The following is an 8,065-nucleotide window of genomic DNA, read 5'->3' as shown; positions in this document are numbered from 1 at the left end:
GATTGTGATGAGTTGTATGAGCCCCTAATAAAATGATTATTTAATAAAATTTAAAAAAACCAACATGCTAAATGTGAAATATCCACCCTCACTCTAAACTTTCCCCATTCAGAGCATCAGCCTAAGACTTCAGTGGGGTTTATAGCGGCTTTCTGATTTTGGTGGTTCATTGAAGAAGGGAGTTTGAAAGTTGTTATATGCTGTTAACGATCGTCTGCCCATGTCCTGCCTGTATACCATGATTGTTTATGAAAAGTATCTTTAATAAAGCTGGATACAATTTGGCTTGGGGGGGAAAAAAAAGAAGATATAGGGGAAGTCTAGCCTATCAATTAGGTTGCAGCTTGGTGATGTCTCCTTGGAGGTGTGGCCTACAAATAAGACACTCTGGAAGCCTGTCTCTTTTCTCTTCCCTTCTTTCCTGGACTAGTGTGCTTCCTAATCATGCCACCTTGCATCACCACATTGTACCGCTTGGGTTGGGTACATTGCATCATCACTCTCTGCTGGCTGGCCACCTCACAGTCACATTGTGGTCGCACTGTGCCTTCCCCCCAAGCAAAAGAATCACAATTTGCAGGTGATATGATTTTATATGTAGAAAACTGCAAAGACTCCACAAAAAGATAGTTGGAAGCATTCAAAAGATTTGGCAGTGTTGTAGGATATAAGATTAACAAGCAGAAATTGATTGAATTTCTGTATATTAATGAAGAAAGATCTGAAAAAGAAAAAATAACATTTACAATATTCACGTCAAAGATAAATTATTTAGGAGCAAATCTAACCATAGAAACAAAAGATCTATACAAATAAAACTACAGAACACTATTACAGAAACCAAAAGAGACCCATACCAATGGAAAAATATCCCATGTTCATATATAGGAAGGCTCAATATTGTGAAAATGTTAATATTCCATAAACAATCTACAAATATAATGCAATTCAGATCCAAATCCCGATTTCACTCTTTAAAGAAATGGAAACACTAAGTACCAACTTTCTTTGGAGAAGGCAGAGATGTAGAACTCAAAAAGAACAAAGTAGGAGGCCTTTCCAACCTGACCTCAAAACCTATTACAAAGCCACAGTAGACAAAACAGCCTGGTACTGGCATAATGACCAATTGAACAGAACAGGAAACAGAAATAAATCCATCCACCTACAGCATCTTGTCTTTAATAAAAGGCCAAGACACATTAAATGGCAAAGAGTCTCTTCAACAAGTGGTGCTGGCAAAATTGCATCTCCAGATACAGAAGAATGAAACAGGGCTCATACCTCACTCCATGTACAAAACCAAATTCAAGATGGATCAAAGACTTACCGTATATGCTCGAGGATAAGCCAACCTGAATATCAGTCGAGGCACCTAATTTTACTACAAAAACTGCATTAAAAATGTGCTGAAACTCGCTTAGACACAAGTATATATGGTAATTGCAAATCTCAGATCTATAAAGATCATCAATGAGAAAATATAGACAAGTTTAAGGGCCCTGTTGCAGGTATACACATACTGTTAAATATATATAACAAGTGAAGCACACACAAAGGACAAAATAGATGACAGTCCTACTAAAAATAAGACAGTTATGTGCATCAAAAAACTTAAGAATCTTGAGTAAAAGAAGTTCCCAAAGACTGGGAAAAATATTTAGCAATGGCACAACAGACAAAGAATTAATCTCTAAAATCTATAGAATACTTCAAGACTTCAACAAGGAAAAGAATCTAATTAAAATGTGGTTAAAAGATATGAACAGACTGTTCACCAAAAATGGCATCCAAATGATTAACAAGCATATGAAAAATGCTCAGGGTCATTAGCCATCCAGGAGACATAAATAAAAGCAATGATAAGATATCACCTTACACTGACAATGACAGTCTAATTCAAAAAAGAAAAGAAAACAACAAATGTTGGAAAATGGAGATTGAAACTCTCATACATTGCTGGTGGGCCTCTAAACACGTACAACCATTGTGGAAAGCACTATTGTGCTCCCTAAAACAATTGGGGATGGAAAGTCCACATGATCCAGCAATACTTCTGCTGGAAATATACCCTAAAGAAATATGAGTCATAATAAAAACAGAAGTGTGCACTCCCATATTCATGGCACCGCTGTTCACAATAGCAAGAGGTTGTAAACAGTCCTATACAATGGACAAAGCAACTTTGGTACATATACACAATGGAATACTATGGATTAAAAGTCATTAATGAAACTACAAAGCACCTCATGACATGGATGGACCTGGATAATGTTATGCTGAAAGACGTTTGTCAATCACAAAAGGAAAAATATCCTATGAGACCATTACTGTAAGTACAAACACCAAGTCAAAGACAAGTATCTATGTTCAGGTCATGTAACCATTTAACAGTCTGCCAAACAATGTGGTGGTGTGTCTGTCTGTTGTTTACAATTAATTTATCACTCCTCTATTTGTATGTCTGAAGGGTCACTTCTTCAGACGAGTCCTCACCTCAGCTGGGGTCAGTTTTTGTTTGTTTGCTTTTAATTTAGTGGGAGAGGGACAGGACCGAATAGTTTCTGTCATATAGCACTGTCCCACATTCACTCCAAATTAATAACCATGTCTATAATGGTGATCAGTGAATCTCAATGGGAATTCATGACCAGAGGAAGGGGCATATGTCTCTCCCTGATTTCACTTCTGTTGGTGGGAAAACCAAGGAGGGGCCGCCTGCTCTTGGGGAAGATACTTAACATTATTTATAGATGCCCCATTGAGAGAATTTGTCCAGTAGTATGCATGTTGCTAATCAAGAGTTTTTGACTAAGTTTCTTTTCAGTTCTCAGTGACTCTGGTTGCCTGCTACATGCTACCTGAATTTTAGATTTTGTCTTTTTGAGGTAGACAGGATTCTTCAGAGACCATATCAGAATTACGTGATTTGGAAATCCCACTAAAGAAACTGGAATTTACCTAAGCATACCTGCTGTAGATTAAAGGAACTGACAAAGTCCTTTGGACATACCTCTAAAACACTCTAGTGTGAGATGAAGCAGAGGACTGCTATCGTAAGGAAGTCCATGGACTTTGGTTCAAATATCTTGCTTTTGAGCTTGTCCAATAACTGCAATTTGAGATTATATATACTTGCTATTTTCTTTGCTTTTTGTGTTATAGCTTAGCCCTTTAGACATTGTTTGCTTTAGAAAATGAATGTTATTGAAATTTTTACCATGTGTCTAATCTTCATTGCTTTCTTAAACAATGTTCAGTTACTTAAATTTTTAATTTGTATAAGTGAGCATCCCATGTATTTTAGTCTAAAACTTTTTCCTATCTATGTATGTTCCTTTTCTCAATGGTACTTTAAATTCTATACCATTGGATAGATTAATTATATTATTATTATTAGAATTAACAAATGTATCATGGATGTTACTTAAATTATTTCTCAACAAGATGGTATTATTAGCTGCCTCTAAAGTTGACTGAGGAGATATATAAACTTAAAATATATGAATAAATATTGAGCTTTCACTTAATTGTAAGCTCTAATCAAAGAACAATTAGTTCTTATGATGTGGCCCTGGTCAATACTTTCCCTAATAAAGTGATCACTGAAGATACGGGTGCTACAGAAAAGTGTGTTACATGGTCCCTAGTTATCAGAAAGAATAGTTTCTGGAGCCTTAAAGGTGTGTCTTAAAACAAGCAGCCATCTAAGTGAAGTGTCAGCTAAGTCCACACAGAAGGAACACGCCAGCCCCTATGATTCAAAGATTGTACATAATAAAATCCAAGATCTTTGGAGGGAATTGTATTAAAGGTTAAATTCTCAGCACCTGCTTTACAGAAGGATATGGATGACAGTGCAAGCCAATATCTATTTGCAGAGTCCCCACTTGGATGAAATAAATCTCTATCAAATTCCCTTGGACCACTGACCAGGGATGTGAATAGTGTTGCCTTCAGACAGAGTGTATTTGAAGGTGGATTACTGCAGGTGTAGTTAGGTTAAATTTTAACATATTATCATTTGTTCCCATTGTTGACCCATTTTAATTTTAGTTTTGATTATCATCTGCTTTCTCTTGGATTTAGGTTTTTCTGGGTTTTATTATGCTGTCTTTTGTGTGTGTGTGTGTGTGTGTGTGTGTGTGTGTGTGATTTGCGTTATATGAAATTCAGGATAGGTAAATCCATAGATACAATGACTTGATTAACAGTTCCTTAGGGTTACGATTAGGGAAGTTGAGGAGTAAAGGAGAGTTAATAATAATAGGTACAATAATGAAGAAAATGTTCTAAAATTGATTGTGGTGATGATTGCACAACACCTTTTAATGTATTTAAACCATTGAATTGTACCATATGTAAATTATATGCCAATAAAACTGTTATAAATAAATAAATGCAATTATAAAGTTATATTTTGCTCTAACATGATAAAAGTAACATGTGTACAACCAAAAATGAATTAGCTCTATTTACAGCTTAGATTTCATAATACAACTAAAAAAACTAAACTCACAGCCATTGAATTGATGCTGACGCACAGCAACCCTGTAGGACAGGGTAGAACTGCTCCTGTGAGTTTCCGGGGCTATAACTATTTATGGGAGTAGAAAGCATCATCTGTCTCCCCATGGAGCAGCTGGTGATTCTGAACAGTGGACCTTGGAGTTAGCAGCCCAATGTGTAACCCACTGCACCCCTAAGATTCCATATTATATAATAAGTAATGAACTAGTGGAGGGAAGAAAACAAAGATATTATATGTGGGAGGAATTTTTTTAATTTGTGGAAAAGTTAGAATAAAAATATAAAAATTTTAACATATGAACTTTATTTCTCAACATAAGATCCATCAAGTTCAAGGCACTTTGATAAACGATGATACTACAATTTAGTCCCTCCCTAAATAATTGAGAGTTGGTAGAATTTAACCATGTGATTGTAGTGTTTTTTTTAACATTAATGGGAAAAAATAGGTGTGACCTAGAGATTTAAAAAAATATTATGAAGATAACAGAAGTCAGAAGGAGCAAACCAGGACTGTTAGGTGGATATCTAATAATTTTCCATCAAAGGTCGCCCCCAAATGACCTTGCTTGATGAGAATAAACAAAACCACTGCTCTGGTGTGGAAGAGACTCTCTGGTGAAGTTTTCTTGTAATTTTTTCTGCTCAAAGTGTGCCCAACTTGTTCAAATGGGTTTTATAATAGCAGATGTGATCATGATCTGACCCTCCAGAAAGTCAAGAAGTAAACCATCTGCAGCATACCAAAACCTGTTGCCATGACCTTTACTCTTGACTGGTCTGCTTATCCTGTGAATGGACCACTTCCAACTCTTTGTAATGATTTCTTTGTGCTTTGTCTTCAGGATCATACTGGGAAATCCATGTTTCATCTTTTCGTTTTTTTTACATGTTTCATCTTATCCTATAATTTTTGAAGAAATGCTTCATGATCTCTATCCCACTTGTTTATAATGTCCATTGAAATTTCCATTCTTGTCTGTGGATGATCTGGGTGCCCATTTTAGTACCCATTGAGCATAAAGTTTGCTCAACTTTAATTTTTCAGTCATAATTATGTGAGTTGGACCAATTGAGATCTATGGTGTTGGATGTTGTTTCTGCTTTAAATTGTTTCCTTGAAAATCTGATGGGAAAGGTCTGCCACTGACGGCTTCATTTCCAACCTTGTCCCGTCCCTTCTTAAGCTGTTAGCCATTTTGACGTTGTTAGACATGTTTGATGTTTGATGGCTTCATTTCCAACCTTGTCCCATCCCTTCTTAAGCTGTTAGCCATTTCGACGTTGTTAGACATGTTTGATGTTTGGTTGTTTGTTTATGTTTTGAGGCATCGCACTCATACACTTTTTGTAAAGCATAAATTATTTCACCATTCTTCCACTCAAATGTCACCATAAATCTGATGTTTGCTTTTGTTTCAATATTAACAAAACCAATATTACCCTGTTAGGAGCACTTTACAAACGGCCATCTTATCCTTAGTGCCTCAAGCTAGATCAGACATGCTATAACAAATTGGTGTGCTTATTTTGATTCAAGACATTTTTAAAAATCCATGCACAGTTTTTTAAAATGTGAATTTTCCATGGCCTTTTGAAGAGCCCACACATTTACTCTGTTTTTCCTTTACCCTGAACAAACACCCTAGCTGCTCATGATTCTTTTCCTGAGTGGCAGTGGGTGGACCTTCATTCCTGAATTCTCTATCTATTCTAGACGCTTAGCAGTCATTCAAAAATATGATACCTATTGTTTTCTACTGACTTTAACCACAGGACATGGAGTACTAAGACAGACATCCGAGGGAATCACCTGTATTCCAAAAATATTCGTCTTTACCTCCATTAAGTAACATCAATCTGATTTCCTCTCTAGTCAGGAGCAATCTTATCAGCTAATACAGTAACTACTTGCCTTGCTTGTTAATTCAGAGGCATAAGGAGCCCCAAATGGTCCATGGCAGTTTTCGTCTCCAGTCCAATGGGATCCATTCCTGGACCCAGACAGCCCAGCTACAGAAGAAAGAGCATAATACATCAGCTTTGATGATATAGATTATGATGGAGGTCATTATGAAGATAAGAAAATATTTAAATGAATGTAAAACAGCTGAACAAAGATTTCAACCAAGATAAGGAACAGAAGGTAAAGTATTAATATAAAATGTGCAAAGACCTAGAGTTAAAAAACTAAAATGGAAGAACATGAAGAATTGTCATTTCTCAAACTGAAAGGACTGAAGGTGAAAATTCAAGCTTTAAGTGCAATGTTGAAGGATTCTATAGACTAAAAAAGGAATGGTGTAGGAAGCTTGTAAAAAGGGCTAAAGTAGAAAGCAAATATTTTGAGAATGATGATGGCAACAAATGTACAAATGTGCTTGACACAATGGATGAATGGATGGATTGTGAATAGTTGTATGAGCCCACAGTAAAAAGATTTTTTTAAAAAGGAAGAAAATGGTTGGTGTCAACCTTCTAAGGAGATAGCATATATGGTCAAGAACTGCTAGTAAAGAAGAAGGAAGTTCAAGCTGCACTGAAGAAATAGGTGAAAAACCAGATTCCAGGTATTGATGGAATACCAATTGGGATAGTTTACTGGTGGATGCAATGCGGGAAATGTGTACTTGCCCATGTCAAGAAATTTGCAAGACCATACCTGACCAATCAAGTGAAAGGTGGGTCTGTTTATAGTCACTCCAAAGAAAGGTGATCAGGTGGGATGTAGAAATCATAAAAATACCACTAATATTAAGCACTAGCAAAATGTTGCTGAAGATGTACATTTGAAGTACAGTACATATTGACAGGAAACTTGAGAAACCCTGAATTTCAAACTGGATTTAGAAGAAGCGGTGGAAGGAGGATCCCATGGCTACTATAACATAGATCTTGAAAACAAAACAAAGTAAAAAGACCACCCAAACTTACTGCCAGTGAGTCAATGCTGACACACACCAACCCTACAGAAGAGGGCAGAACTACCCCACGGGTTTCCGAGACAAATTCTACAGGAGCAGAAAGAAAATGAACCCTTTAATGAGATAGATATTTACGTGGGGTTTTTGTTTGCTATGAGAAGACTTTTGACTGAATGGATCATAACAAATTTTAAATAACATCACTAGGAATGGGAATTACAGAACATCTCACTGTACTCATGCAAAGCATGAAAGTGGATCAAGGGGTAGTTATTCTAATGGTACAAGAGAATAATTCGTGGTCCAAAATAGGAAGAGAACTGTGGTATCCTCATATCCTTTCACCTAAGACGTTCAGTGTGTGTGCTGAGCAAGGTGGAACTAGCACAACCCTGCTCACTGAAAATAGACATTTGAAGTACTTACTGAGCAAGCCCAAACATGGCAGCTTTCATGGGGTGTTTCTTAGGTATCGGGAGGTGGGAGTGGGGATGAAAATCCTCACAGCTGGAACTGGAAGCACAATTTTAGCAAATGGAGAAAAATGGAAATTGACACCAATTTAATTGTACTTGGAAGAACAATCAAGATCTTATTTGACTCCATCATAT

This window comes from Echinops telfairi, unplaced genomic scaffold, assembly GCF_000313985.2.
Source record: "Echinops telfairi isolate 266 unplaced genomic scaffold, ASM31398v2 ScPeMD7_7424;HRSCAF=8462, whole genome shotgun sequence".
Lineage (NCBI taxonomy): Eukaryota > Metazoa > Chordata > Mammalia > Afrosoricida > Tenrecidae > Echinops > Echinops telfairi.
Note: the sequence above shows the minus strand (reverse complement) of the source record.